Genomic DNA, 14,879 nt, shown 5'->3' on the forward strand with positions numbered 1-14,879 from the left:
TGTTTGTTGTTTTTGTTTTTTATTTGACAGGTAGAGTTATAGACAGTGAGAGAGAAAGACAGAGAGAAAGGTCTTCCTTCCATTGGTTCACTCCCCAAATGGCTGCCACAGCCAGCCCTGTGCTGAGCCGAAGCCAGGAGCCAGTTGCTTCCTCCTGGTTTCCCATGTGGGTTCAGGGGCCCAAGCACCTGGGCCATCCTCCACTGCCCTCCCAGGCCACAGCAGAGAGCTAGACTGGAAGAGGAGCAATTGGGACTAGAAGACGGCACCTACATGGGATGCCAGCACTGCAGGCAGAGGATTAACCAAGTGAGCCATGGTATCAGCCCCTCTGATGTCTTTTAATTGGGGTAAATTCCCAGGAGTGGAATGGCTGGGCCATATGGTAGGTCTATATTCAGATTTCTGAGATATCTCCATACGGTCTTCTGCAGAGGCTGCACCAATTTACATTACCACCAAGGTGGATTAGGGTACTTTCCCCCCACATCCTTGCCAGCATTTGTTGTTTGTTGATTTCTGTATAGGAACTATTCTAACTGGGTGAGGTAAAACCTCATTGTGGTTTTGGTTTGCATTTCCCTGATGGCTAGTAATCCTGAATATTTTTTCAAGTGTCTGTTGGCCATTTGAATTTCCTCTCTTGAAAAATGCCTGCTCAAGTTCTTTGGCCATTTCTTAACTGGATTGTTTTGTTGTTGTTGAATTTCCTGAGCTCTGTATAGATTCTGGATGTTAAGCCTTTATCAGCTGTGTAGTTTGCAAATATTTTCTCCCATTCTGCCAGTTGCCTCTTGACTTTGCTGAGTGTTTCTTTTGCAGTGCAGAAGATTCTCAGCTTGATGTAATATCAGCTGGCTTTGATTGCCTGTGCTTCTGGGTCTTTTATATCTGTCTAAAACAAACTAAGTAGCCATCCAGCCATCCACCCACTAAGCAAACATTCGTTGATCACATATAGTTTATTTTGCATTATTGTGCTAAGTGTTGTTTAATCAGTTGTAGGTAAATCATAATCCTTAATTTCATAGACTCTTTTTTGGTTGTATGCCAAGGTGTACACCATATTGCACACCAGGTACGGATATTGAATCTACACAAATGGGTTGAGTATGGTATGTAAATTAAGGTTTTGATGTGCAAGTTGGGAATGGCAGTGAATAAGAAACTGTATGTGAGGGGGAGGACAAATGCACAAAGGCAATGAGACTATGCAGCAGAGTGCTTGACAGTGCCAAGACCTAGGAGTGCTGTTGCACAAGTAGGTGACAAGTTCTCCAGCACACGCAGAATCAAGCAAGCAGTTCCGAGACCTAAACAGTTCACTACAATGACTTCTGCAATAAGCACCTGTGAAATGGATACACTCATCCCTGGAAGAAAGGTACTCTGGACATATACTCATCAAAATAGAGGACTGAGACAAAGATGCTAAAGCAACAGGAGATCATGTAATTTTTCAAAGAAATGAGAATAAGACTCTTTGGAGGTCTGTAAAGTAAAGGTCTGAGCTTGCTTCGACAGCACATACACTAAACTAAAGGTCCACTCTGCTGTCTGCTCTTTCTTTCTCTGGTGAGAGCCGTTCTCAGAAGAGCTCTGAGTCTCTCACATGAAAGGTATTTTAGATACACAGGAAATTATCCTTGATAGTGACTTCCAGGTTAGGGCTTGGCCAGCTGGGGAGGCTGCCTGAAACCGAAGAAGGCCAGTCATCTTTCAAGTCCAAGGGATGTGAATAGGCTACTGAAAAGAGACAGCGCTGAACAGTTAAGAGCTGGAACTAGAGGTGAGGCCAGAACCTAAGGTTAATGTCTGGAGAAAAGGTCCAAGATTATTTCAGTGAGCTGGATTTGGGGGCAGTCATTGTGGCTCAGTGAGCTAAGCCAGCTTTTAGGAGTCCCACATCCCATATATGATTGACAGTTTGGGTCCAAGCTATTCTTTGCTTTTGACCCGGCTTCCAGATAACGTACCTTGGAGGCAGCAGATGATGGCCGAGGCACTTGGGCACCTGTCACCTGTGCTAACACTCAGACGGAACCCCGGCTCCTGACTTTGACCTAGCTCAGACCTCTCTCTCTCTCACACACACACACTTATTCTGTCTTTCAAATATATAAATAAATAATAAATTAAAAACCACCTCAGGGTATTGATGCCTGAAATTTATGATTGAATGTTCACCCACCTTGGCCTAGAATAAAGGTTCTGGGGGCCGGTGTTGTGGTGCAGTGGGTAAAAGCCCCAGCCTGCAATGCCAGCATCCTGTATGGACACTGGTTCTAGTCCTGGCTGCTCCACTTCTGATCCAGCTCTCTGCTATGTCCTGGGAAGGCAGTGGAAGATGTCCCAAGTCCTTGGGCCTCCGCACCTACGTGGGAGACCCAGAAGAAGCTCCTGGATCCTGGCTTCAGATCAGCTCAGCTCTTCCATTGCAGTCATTTGGGGAGTGAACCAGCAGATGGAAGACCTCTCATTCTCTCTGGCTCTACCTCTCTCTGTAACTCTGTCTTTCAAATAAATAAATCTTTAAAAAAATAGAATAAAGGTTCTGGTTTGGTAATTCGAGTAGTTACTAGATCTATTGATGCGTGTGTATATATATAAGTACATAAAAAACTGGAATTTTCTAAAACTTTGTTTTATACCTTTATCAAGCCAATGGATAAGAATATTACACTACTATGATTTTAATGATCTTCGATTACTTTAAAATTTACTGTATATGGGTGAAATCGCCATATTTTCATTCAATTGTTATTTGTAGACATTGTTTTTACTCCCACTAAAATGGGCTTTTTTGTTTTTGCTTTTTACTTGTTAAACTTCTTGCTCAGTGAAGTATCAAACCTTTTTACTGTAACCTACATTTAAAATATGTTATCTCAAAAACTAAAAGAAAAGGAAAAGGAAGGTAGGTAGTAGGGAGAGGGGGAGGGAGACAGGAAGAGAATATGATCATGTTCTTAGAATTGTATTTACACATCACACTGAGTCAGTGAAAATCTAAAAATTAAAATCAAAAATTGTAAAAAGTCAGAATTGTCTCCCCATGTTCTAAGACTTCCTGTCTAGGTTAAGACCCTGTTAGAGTCCCTCTCTGTCCCTAAGTCAAGACCCCGTTAGAGTCCCTCTCTGTCCCTGTCTAGGTCAAGACCCTGTTAGAGTCCCTCTCTGTCCCTGTCTAAGTCAGGACCCCGTTAGAGTTCCTCTCTATCCTTGTCTAAGTCAAGACCCCATTAGAGTTCCTCTCTTCCTGTCTGAGTCAGGACCCCGTTAGAGTTCCTCTCTATCCCATTCTGAGACAGGACCCCGTTAGAGTTCCTCTCTATCCCTGTCTGAGTCAGGACCCCATTAGAGTTCCTCTCTTCCTGTCTGAGTCAGGACCCCGTTAGAGTTCCTCTCTATCCCGTTCTGAGTCAGGACCCTGTTAGAGTCCCTCTCTATCTATCCCTGTCTGAGTCAGGACCCCGTTAGAGTCCCTCTCTATCCCTAGGACTGCAGTCCTCACAGTGAGTGGCTGCTGCTCCACTTCCAGAATGAAAGTGCTGCTTTAAACTTGCGCCAGGAAGCTTGGCTTCCTGAGACTTCACAGGCCTTGAATCTAATCCTTTGCAGAGAAAACTTGGGGTACATTCATTTTGCCTCTAAGAATCATTTACCACACTAGGAATGACCCTAAAATAGTCTTTGCTCTGAGAACTCTGAGGTGGGAGCCTCAGCTTGTGTATCAGGCAGCACCGCCTCTTGGTCTGTTTCTGTTGATACGACTGAATACCACAGATCTGGTCTTTTGTTCATGGTTTGGGGGCTGCAGAGTACAGGAGCATGGAGCCAGCATCTGTTTGGGGCGGGGCTTGCTTTTGTTGTATCATGGAGGAAGGAATCACATGGCAAGATAGGACAAGTGTGCTAGCTTGTGTCTCTTCTCTGCTTCTTAAAGCTACTGGTAGTATCACAGTGACTCCATCCCCATGATCTCATGCAACCCTAGTTACCTCCACAAGGCCCAGCTGTAAATACTCCAAAAATATGAATTGGAGAGGGGGCTGGTGCTATGGTGTAGTGGGTAAAGCCGCCGCCTGCAGTGCCAGCATTCCATATGGACGCCTGTTCTAGTCCCAGCTGCTCCACTTCCAATCCAGCTCTCTGCCATGTCCTGGGAAAGCAGTAGAAGATGGCCCAAGTCCTTGGGCCTCGGCATCTGCTTGGGAGACCTGGAAGAAACTCCTGGCTCCCAGCTTTGGATCGGTGCAGCTCCAGCCATTGCAACCATCTGGGGAGTGAACCAGCGGATGGAAGACCTCTCTCTCTCTCTCTCTCTCTCTGCCTCTTTCTCTCTCTCTCTGCCTCTCCTTCTCTGTGTGTAACTGTGACTTTCAAGTAAAATAAATAACTCCTTAAAAAATATGAATTTGGGGATTGAGCTACCAACACATGAACCTTGGCTAGGTGGGGGACATATTCAAACCATGGCACATCACCATCATCATCATAATGATACTTCTTTACAGGTGGCAAAGGTTTTTATAACCAAATGTAGCATATGAATGTAATAAATAGTGAAGAACTCTGTGTCTCTGCACTGGTAGAGAAATTTGATGATAACTTAAAATCCATGGTCATTTTAAAAGAAAAATGGTGCTTTAGACAAAAGTCAGACAAATTGTTAAACAAATTTCAAAAACATATCTATAATAGAGGTATAGACAATTACCCCATTGTCTTAATTAGCAAAATGAGGGGAGAGGTGGAGAGGGAGGGGTTAGCGGGAAGAGTTCAGGTGGCTGGTGGAGGAACTGGGCCTCGGTTCTATTCTTTGGAACAAGTTTCCACGTTTTGAAAGTGTAGTTACTGGACTTAGGAGCCAAAAGTCCAGGAAAAGCCTGGAGCAAACTAGTTTCATAAAGATCAATGCAAGGTCCCTCTCGGGTCCAAAAACACAGCACAGTTGAAGATGTGCTTATAGGTAATTCTAAAAGAATTTATCACATAATAAGAGACTTCATTACATGAGTTAGAGCAAACTAAAGCCATTTGACACAGTTCAAGACAAACTGTTTAAGAGGAACTTAAATAAACTGAAGGATATTGAAAACGAACTGGCCAAGAGGGTGAGGAACTCAACACTAGATCATGTGAGTGTTATTTGAAAAGATCATAGCTCCAGACATGGAGAAAACTTAAACCAGGCAAAGCGAATGTCATCCAGTAACTGCCAGCAGTCATGAAGAGAAGGGATTAAAATTTTTCTTTGTGGCTTCCGATTAAAGATGTGGATAGATGGCATGGGGGTGCATTTCAGCTGGTAGGAAATGCACAACTTTAGATCTCACAGCTGTCAAGGTGATCAATCAGAGACTGGATGATCACTTGGAAGGGTGTTTCCAGCACCAATGGGTATCTTCAAATACAGAGATTCTGAAATCTATCTTGCTCTTTAAAAATTCAACACCTCCCACACAGAAACATAAAGTGAAAAATACTGTTTGAGTACTAGTTATAGCATTAAATCTCAATGTACAGCACACTAAGGACAAAGATCCTATATGAGGAGTAAGTACACAGTGACTCCTGTTGTTGACTTAACAAATTGACACTCTTGTTTATGGCATCAGTAATCACCCTAGGCTCTTGTCATGAGCTGCCAAGGCTATGGAATCCCCCTGAGTTCACTGACTCTGATCATTTTTAGACAAGGCCATGGTCAAAATGGAAGTTCTCTCCTCCCTTCAGAGAAAGGTACCTCCTTCTTTGATGACCCATTCTTTCCACTGGGATCTCACTCACGGAGATCTTTCATTTAGGTTTTTTTTTTTTTTTCCCCCAGAGTGTCTTGGCTTTCCATGCCTGAAATACTCTCATGGGCTTTTCAGCTGGATCCGCATGCCTTAAGGGCTGATTCTGAGGCCAGAGTGCTGTTTAGGACATCTGCCATTCTATGGGTCTGCTGTGTATCGCACTTCCAATGTTGGATCGTTCTCTCCCTTTTTCATTCTATCAGCTGGTATTTGCAGACACTATTCTTGTTTATGTGATCCCTTTGGTTCTTAGTCCTATCATTATGATCAATTGTGAACAGAAATTGATCACTGGGACTAGTGAGATGGCATTGGTACATGCCACCTTGATGGGATTGAATTGGAATCCCCTGGTATGTTTCTAACTCTACCATTTGAGGTAAGTCAGCTTTTCACTTTATGTTTCTGTGTGGGAGCAAACTGTTGAAATCTTTACTTAATGTATGCTAAACTGATCTTCTGTATATAAAGAGAATTGAAAATGAATCTTGATGTGAATGGAAGGGGAGAGGGAGTGGGAAAGGGGAGGGTTGCGGGTGGGAGGGACGTTATGGGGGGGAAGCCATTGTAATCCATAAGCTGTACTTTGGAAATTTATATTCATTAAATAAAAGTTAAGAAAAAAAAATATATTTTGTTAAGGAATTCCCGAGTTATTACTCATAAGCTATTTTTCCTTTTCATGTATAGAATATTACAGGAAACTGATATGGGCATCTGTTGTATGGACATCTTTAAAACATGAATAAAAAGCTTATTGTCAGATGTGTCAAATTTATGAATTTTGTATACAGTTCCTTTTCCTGGAATGGTTACTGAATTGCTACTCATTTATACATTAAACAGAATAAATGTGGTTGTTGAATTTTTCAGTGCAAAAAAAATAAAAAAAATAAAAATTCAACACCTAATTTTCACCCCTCTCCTGTTTGTATGAGGCCCCAATATGGGAAATCCATTCTTTTGTGTGCTTAAGATGATTCTGAAGATCTGCGGTACAGTTCAACGAGAGTTTACTTTGCGTACTGATTTAATAGGTGAGAGCTGGAAGCTAACAAATGTCAAATGCAAATTTGTTCCAAATGAGCTCTAAATGTGGATTTGGAGTTAATTGTTCTGACATTTATTTCAGTGGGGATGAAGCATTGTCCAACCATATTTCAAAGTGAGGAAGAGGACATTTTAGCATCTGACACAGGAAAATGAACAATGGCATAAAAGTAATTTGCAGAAGGAGGACGTTCAATCTGAAACTCCAGGGGAGAAAAGAGAATGTTGCCTGAACCATTATTTATAAGTAGTAGAACTGGGAAAACAGCGTTAAATCATTTGTTGCACTGAATTTTCAGTGTGAATCAGTTAAAATAAACATTTATTATTCAAGTACACTGTACAGATGGAAAAGTCTACAAACTATAAGGGTGCAATCAGATGAAGTATCTCACAGGGACCACCAATCTGATCAAGAGTTGGCATAGAGGATATTTTTCGTCAAGTCACTGTTGCCTTCCTAAGGGCTCCTCACAGGCTGACACGCAACATCACACATTGGTTATGTATGGGGAATTCTTTGGTTTATGACTTCTTTTTTCTCAATATTACACTTGGGATGTTAATCCATTTTTTTCCACATAGCATTATTTTGTTCATTTTTATTCTTGAAGAACAATTTTTGTATAGTAAAAAACAACGCTTCTTTCTATTATGGTTCTGAATCAGGGTTGTTCCTAGATTTGGGCTAGTACATACTTGCTGTTATGGACATTGTTGTAACTTTTCCTATACATGCATATGCATGTCTATAGTCTATGTATCTAATAATGGAATTGCTGGATGCGAGGCGTGTGGATGGTTAGCTTTAACATAAAACCATGCTTGTAGCACTTCTCCAGCCTCTCTACCTGTGTATTAAAAAATTCGATTTGCTTTTTATTCTATCAAATACTTGATATTTTCTTTTTTCGTCTTAGCCATAGGGTTTTTATTTAGTGGTATTTCATTGTAATATCTATTATCACTTCCAAGATGACTTATTTATTTGAGCAACATTCCATGTATTTATTGGGAAGCCTTCAAATTGTCTATTTGAGCATTTTGTACCCACTAATTTAATCTATTGCCTGTGTATTTTATTCATACATATTTGATTTGAGTCCTTTGTTGGTTATATAAACTATGCATCTCTCACCTCATGATTTGCTTTTTTACTTTCTTGATGATGTCATTAATGGATATAAGCTTTTACAACTTTTTTGCTAGTGCGTTTTGTCTCCTTAATAAAACCTACAGTTTCTGCTTTAATGGTTAGTTAGTTTTGTATCATTTTTTTAAAAGATTTTTATTTATTTATTTATTTATTCGGCAGGTAGAGTTATAGACAGTGAGAGGGAGAGACAGAGAGAAAGGTCTTCCTTCCGTTGGTTCACCCCCCAAATGGCTGACATGGCCGGCGCTGTGCCGATCCGAAGCCAGGAGCCAGGTGCTTCTCCTGGTCTCCCATGCAGGTGCAGGGCTCAAGGACTTGGGCCACCCTCCACTGCCCTCCCGGGTCACAGCAGAGAGCTGTACTGGAAGAGGAGCAACTAGGGCTAGAACGCGGTGCCCATATGGGATACAAATTTCACAGGTACCAAGTGAACCACAGAAACAACCCCAGTTTTGTATCTGTAAGAAGTGTATATCTTGAGGTCATGAAGATATTCTTCTTTGTTATCTGTTACAGGTTTTCTTACCTTACCACATTTAGACCAACAATATATCCAGAAAATGAGTTTTGCGCACGGAATTATTCCTCCCCCATTTGAATGTCTAATTGGCCTAGAGCCACTTAAAATCTAGCCCCTCCCTTTCTTTCCTCTCTCCATCCCTTTTGCACTGGCTGGGTGGTCCTCCAGTGAGATAGCCTTCACTCCAGAGCATCTTAGCCACCTTTCTTTTCAATTCCTTTGCTTTTCAGTGACAGCTGTAACTCAGCAGGTCTGGGACTGAAAAAGCAGATCTGAAAGTCAGGTTCACATTCCTGCACTCCCCTTCTCCTTGGGATTTCATTTCTTCAACTTCTCACACTTGGGCATCTTTCTAGAGCCTTCAAACCAAAAGATTTTTCATTATGTTCTTTTTAAAGCTGTCTTGAGTGGGAGAATTTGTCTGCAATAACTTTCTCTAAAATTACTAAAATTTGAAATCCCTGTAGCGTGACTTACTTGAAAGATGTAACACTTCTGCTATGGAACAGAAAGAGTGTGCATCTGCTGAAGCTGAAGACGCTCCTGATGTAGACTCCTTCCCTTCAGACTAAAAAATAAACGAAGTCCAAAGCACTCACAATATCATGCTTGGAGGGAGAAATGTGAACATAGGAAAAAAAAAGAACTGCAAAACATTGGCCTAAAATACTAGTGTTTCAGCACTGTAATGGAGGCTAGAAATCATCAGAAATTATCAAAATTACCAAACTATCATTTCAGTTACAGCCTTGAAAGTAGACAGAATCCAAGACTGATGCCCACCTGATGCCTTCATAGTTTCTTTTTAAATTACTGAAATAGAGGGGTTTTTTATATATTTTATTTTATTTAATGAACATAAATTTCCAAAGTACAGCTTATGGATTACAATAGCTTCCCCCCCCCCCCATAACTTCCCTCCCACCCACAACACTCCCTCTCCCACATCAAGATTAATTTTCAATTCTCTTTATATACAGAAGATCAATTTAGCATATATTAAGTAAAGATTTCAACAGTTTGCACCCACACAGAAACACAAAGTGTAAAATACTATTTGAGTACTAGTTATAGCATTAATTGAACACCTAAGAGTAATTGTGTATTAATTACAGAGTTCAATCAATTTTTTTTTTTTTTTTGACAGGCAGAGTGGATAGTGAGACAGAGAGAAAGGTCTTCCTTTGCCGTTGTTCAGCCTCCAATGGCCGCCGCGGCTGGCGTATCGCGCTGATCCGAAGCCAGGAGCCAGGTGCTTTTCCTGGTCTCCCATGGGGTGCAGGGCCCAAGCACTTGGGCCATCCTCCACTGCACTCCCTGGCCACAGCAGAGAGCTGGCCTGGAAGAGGAGCAACCGGGACAGAATCCAGCGCCCCAACCGGGACTAGAACCCGTGTGCCAGCGCCGCTAGGCGGAGGACTAGTCTAGTGAGCCGCAGCGCCGGCCCTCAACCAATATTTTTAAGTAGAACATAAAAAATACTAAAAGGGTAAAGTATTAAGTTCTTTTTATCTTTTCCTTTGTTTTGTTTGTTATATAGTTTTTTTATTTAATAAATGTGAATTTACAAAGTGCAACTTTTGTATTGTTGTGGCTCCCCCCCTCCAACCTCCCTCCCTCCCGTGGCCCTCCCCTCTCCCACTCCCTCTCCCATCCCGCCCTTCATCGAGTTTCATTTTCAATTACTTTCATATACTGAAGATCAACTTAGTATGTACTAAGAAAGGATGAAATAGAGTTTTTAAGTGGGGGTTATTTAAAATGTTGATATTTAATAAACTATACTTGAGCTTATAAATTCCCAGGAGACATTATTATGTGATTTATAAGAAGATTTTAATATTCATAAAATATTCACTTACAATATTGTCATAAAATAGTAACCAACTTAGAGTGGTTATTTTGCTTTCAGTACTTGCAGTATATCTCTGAGACTGTGCAGCTTCTTTGGCAAGTTATGTTAAGACTGTGAAAGTCGGCGCTGCGGCTCACTAGGCTAATCCTCCACCTGCGGCGCCGGCATACCAGGTTCTAGTCCTGGTTGGGGCGCCGGATTCTGTCCCAGTTGCCCCTCTTCCAGGCCAGCTCTCTGCTGTGGCCCGGGAGTGCAGTGGAGGATGGCCCAAGTCCTTGGGCCCTGCACCCCATGGGAGACCAGGAGAAGCACCTGGCTCCTGCCATCGGATCAGCGTGGTGCGCTGGCCGCAGCGTGCCAGCCGCGGCGGCCATTGGAGGGTGAACCAACGGCAAAGGAAGACCTTTCACTCTGTCTCTCTCTCTCACTGTCCACTCTGCCCGTCAAAAAAAAAAAAAAAAAAAAAAAAAAAGACTGTGAAAAAAGGCCACTCGCGATGCCCATGTCGCACTTTGGAGTGCCTGGATTTGGGTTCTGGCTTTATGGCTGATTTTGGCTTCCCGCTACTGCACCGCGGGAGGCCACAGGTGACTGCCTCAGCAGTTGGGTCCCTCTCAGCCACGTGGCAGACCCAGATTGAGTTCCCCATCTCCCGCCTTTGGCCCAGCCCCGCCGCAGCCATCGCAGGCATTTGTGAAGTGAACTAGCAGCTGGGAGATCTGGTTCTCAGTATCTCTGCCTCTAATAAAAAATCATTATAAAAGACGAGGCTGTGAACAAATACAGTCCCATAATAGGTTGTAGTTTTAAATAACTTCTGTCAAGATTCAAATTAAATGAGATGATGATGTCATTTCTTAATAAGTGTTAGACATCAGTGGCAGAATGAACCACCAAAATTATAAGAGGAGGAGGCCTAGGTCACCAATGGGGTATGGAGCAACTGCAAGTTTTCTCTTAACTGAAAAGAAATATTTTTTTTTTATTTTTTGACAGGCAGAGTGGACAGTGAGAGAGAGAGACAGAGAGAAAGGTCTTCCTTTGCCGTTGGTTCACCCTCCAATGGCCGCCGCGGCCGGCGCACCGCGCTGATCCGATGGCAGAAGCCAGGAGCCAGGTGCTTTTCCTGGTCTCCCATGGGGTGCAGGGCCCAAGCACCTGGGCCATCCTCCACTGCACTCCCTGGCCACAGCAGAGAGCTGGCCTGGAAGAGGGGCAACCGGGACAGAATCCGGTGCCCCAACCGGGACTAGAACCCGGTGTGCCGGCGCCGCTAGGCGGAGGATTAGCCTAGTGAGCTGCGGCGCCGGCCCTGAAAAGAAATATTTTATGCACACCTATATATACCTATACACACCCCAGACACATGTTCACACACATATACACAAACCTACCTACATATACACACATATACTACACATATGCACACATGCATGCACATGTATTTCAGAAAGTTTTTGGAACATGGAATTGGAAGTTACGTTTGTTTTAGTGCAAAAAACTTTTGAAATTTATTCATCATTTTTTCATGATATGTATTATCATGAACTTTTTTATTATCCCTCCTATCCATGGATTTCAATTGTTTGCACCACAATTGACATTTTTAATTACTTTCTCCATGAACTTTTTTTTTAAAGAAAGCTTTTATTTAATAAATACAAATTTCATAGGTACAGCTTTAGGAATATGGTGGTTCTTTCCCCCATACCTGCTGTCCCACCCCCACTCCCATCTTCTCTCCTACTCCCACTCCCATCCCATTCTTCATTAAGATTAGTTTTTAATTAACTTTATATACAGAAGACCAAATAGAATTTAAGTAAATATTTGCACAATTTTCACCCACACAGACACATGAAGTATAAAGTACTGCTTGAAAACAAATTTTACAGTTAATTCTCATAGTACAACTCATTGAGTACAGAAGTGCTGCATAAGGAGTAAGTGTACATTGACTCCTGTTGTTGATTTAACGATTGACACTCTTATTTATGACGTCAGTGACCACCTGAGGCTCTTCACATGAGCTGCCAAGGCTATGGAAGCCTTTTTGAGTCCACAAACTCTGTTGGTATTTAGAGAGGGCCATAGGCAAAGTGGAAATTCTCTCCTCCCTTCAGAGAAAAGGACATCGTTCTTTGATGGGCCCTTCTTCCCTCTGGGATCTCCAAACATGATTTTTACAATTTTAGAAACTAAAATAGTTAATTTCCATGAAACACTTTGAAGTACCCCCATGTATTTGTATGTGTGAGTCTGTACGTGTATGATCCTTCACTCCAAACACAATACAGGTTATCTCCCTATTTTGTTTTTTATACTATCTCTTTTATTTTTTATCTACAAAATTTAGTTTGCATAAAATAAAAGATTTTCTCTGGTACTCAGCAAAGCTTAATAAATCTTTCCTGACAATTAACCTTGCTGTATTGGAAGCTGGAGTGCTCTTCTTGAAGAGTCTGTTTTTTGAATGCCTGTGTGTTTGAAATACTTTGAGGTTTTGCGGTCTGTTGACACTCTGAGGAACTTAGAACGCTCTTGTTTCCTTTTGTTGGGTGAGCTCTCCAGGACCTTCATGAACGCACACGGAGCATGCAAGTGTCTCAGCAGCCCTGCTATTACAAGAGAACGCTGTGTGGAAGTCAGACCTGTAGCGCGTCTCCTTACCTCACCCCGAGAAATTGAGATTTTCAAGGTAAGTGCAGAAGCCCTGAGGATGGGGGCACCTGAATGAAAATGGTGCATGAAGAAATCCAGCTGAATGCGTCAGAACAGTTCTAGCTCAGAGCCTGCACGGAGTCTTGCTATGAAAAGCAAGCTTATATACTCTGACCACAACTTTCTATTTTATAGCTAATTTCAGAGGCAGAGAGAAAAAGAGAGGGAGAGAGTGAAGGGGGAAGGGGTGGAGAGAGAGAAAGAGAAAACACATCAGTTGCCTGGCCAGGCCAAAGGTAGGAAACAGGAACTCAACTCTTGTCACTCATGTTGGTGGAGGAATCCAGTTACTTCAGTCACCACCACTGCTTCCCAGGGTCTGCTTTACCAGGAAGCTGGAGTCAGGAGACAGAACTTGATTGAATCTGGGTACTCTGATGTGAGACACAGATGTCTGGGCCAGTGCCCCCCACCATGCTGATCTTTCACATGATATGTTTTTTGTTCAATATGAAAACTGCTTAACTCCATTATTTATTTTTTAAAGATTTTTTTTTCTTTATTTGAAAGACAGAGTTACAGAGAGAGGTAGAGACAGAGAGAGAGGTCTTCCATCTGCTGGTTTACTCCCTAGATGGTCGCAACAGCTGGAGCTACACCTATCCAAAGTCAGGGGCCAGGAGCTTCCTCTGGGTTTCCCATGTGGGTGCAGGGGCCCAACGACCTGGGCCATCTTCTACTGCTTTCCCAGGCCATAGCGCAGACCTGGATCGGAAGAGGAGCAGCCGAGACTCCAACCTGCTGCGCCACAGTACTTATAATATTATTTATAATATTGTCACGTAAAGTATAGTTTATAATCATTCTGGCAGTCCAAATCAGTAAAAGGAATCAGTCAGTAGTAATCAGGTACATAGACATTTCTGAAAGAAATATATTGAAATAATTCGTGAAATAATGGTTATTGTAATTCTTTTCATTCCATTTAAAATATTACATGACAGAAAGAACATGAAACTAAGAATTGCACATAAAAGATAAAAACAACATCTGTTCAAATAATTTTACTTTAAGGAAAAATTCCTTTTATACCATTATTTCCTGTATGCAGAAGTAGTGTGCTTAAAATATGTGAACTGGACTACAATGTACATTTAAAAGACAGAAATGTACACCTTGAGTCTGAGAGCTTAGTTTTTGATTTTTTCAGAATTTTGGAAGAAGATTTTACTTGAGCTACTTACTTCTCTTGACTTCAGCTCCCTACATAGCTCCATAATTATTTATCTGAGGAATTATTTATGACACATCCAGATGTACAACTCATTTACTTTTTTACAGTCAATATTTTAATAGATCCATGGGATTAATAGGAAAACCAATAGTTGAGGAGTAAGGTGATATAAATTATAGTCCTCTGTTTCCCAGTAATTGATTAAATGATTTGGGAAATTTTACTAACCATTGTAGGTCAAGAGTTGGCAAACTATGGCATTCTTTAAAAAAAAAAAAAAAGAGTTAGCAAACTTTTTCTACAAAAAGAGAGTATAGCAGGCCGGCACCACGGCTCTCACTAGGCTAATCCTCCGCCTTGCGGCACCGGCACACCGGGTTCTAGTCCCGGTCAGGGGCGCCGGATTCTGTCCCGGTTGCTCCTCTTCCAGGCCAGCTCTCTGCTGTGGCCCGGGAGTGCAGTGGAGGATGGCCCAAGTGCTTGGGCCCTGCACCCCATGGGAGACCAGGAGAAGTACCTGCTTCTACCATCGGATCAGCGCGGTGCGCCGGCCGCAGTGCTCCAGCCATGGCAGCCATTGGAGGGTGAACCAACGGCCA

At 42.2% G+C, this 14,879-nt stretch overlaps 1 protein-coding gene across 2 annotated transcripts in view; it reads left to right on the forward strand.

Moving 5' to 3' along the window:
- Positions 1 to 12,936: 12,936 nt before the first annotated feature.
- The window catches only part of GPR141 (G protein-coupled receptor 141), a 42,415-nt gene continuing 40,472 nt past the window's right edge, over positions 12,937 to 14,879 (forward strand). The window contains exon 1 of one of the 2 annotated variants that reach the window (XM_008261652.5): positions 12,937 to 13,083. The gene's annotated coding sequence lies outside the window, so the exon portion shown is untranslated. The remainder of the gene's footprint in view (positions 13,084 to 14,879) is intronic. The other variant, XM_070059732.2, reaches the window with a different exon arrangement.

The sequence above is a fragment of the Oryctolagus cuniculus genome, chromosome 16, assembly GCF_051225735.1.
Source record: "Oryctolagus cuniculus isolate XC-2025 breed Fujian yellow rabbit chromosome 16, ASM5122573v1, whole genome shotgun sequence".
Classification (NCBI taxonomy): Eukaryota; Metazoa; Chordata; class Mammalia; order Lagomorpha; family Leporidae; genus Oryctolagus; species Oryctolagus cuniculus.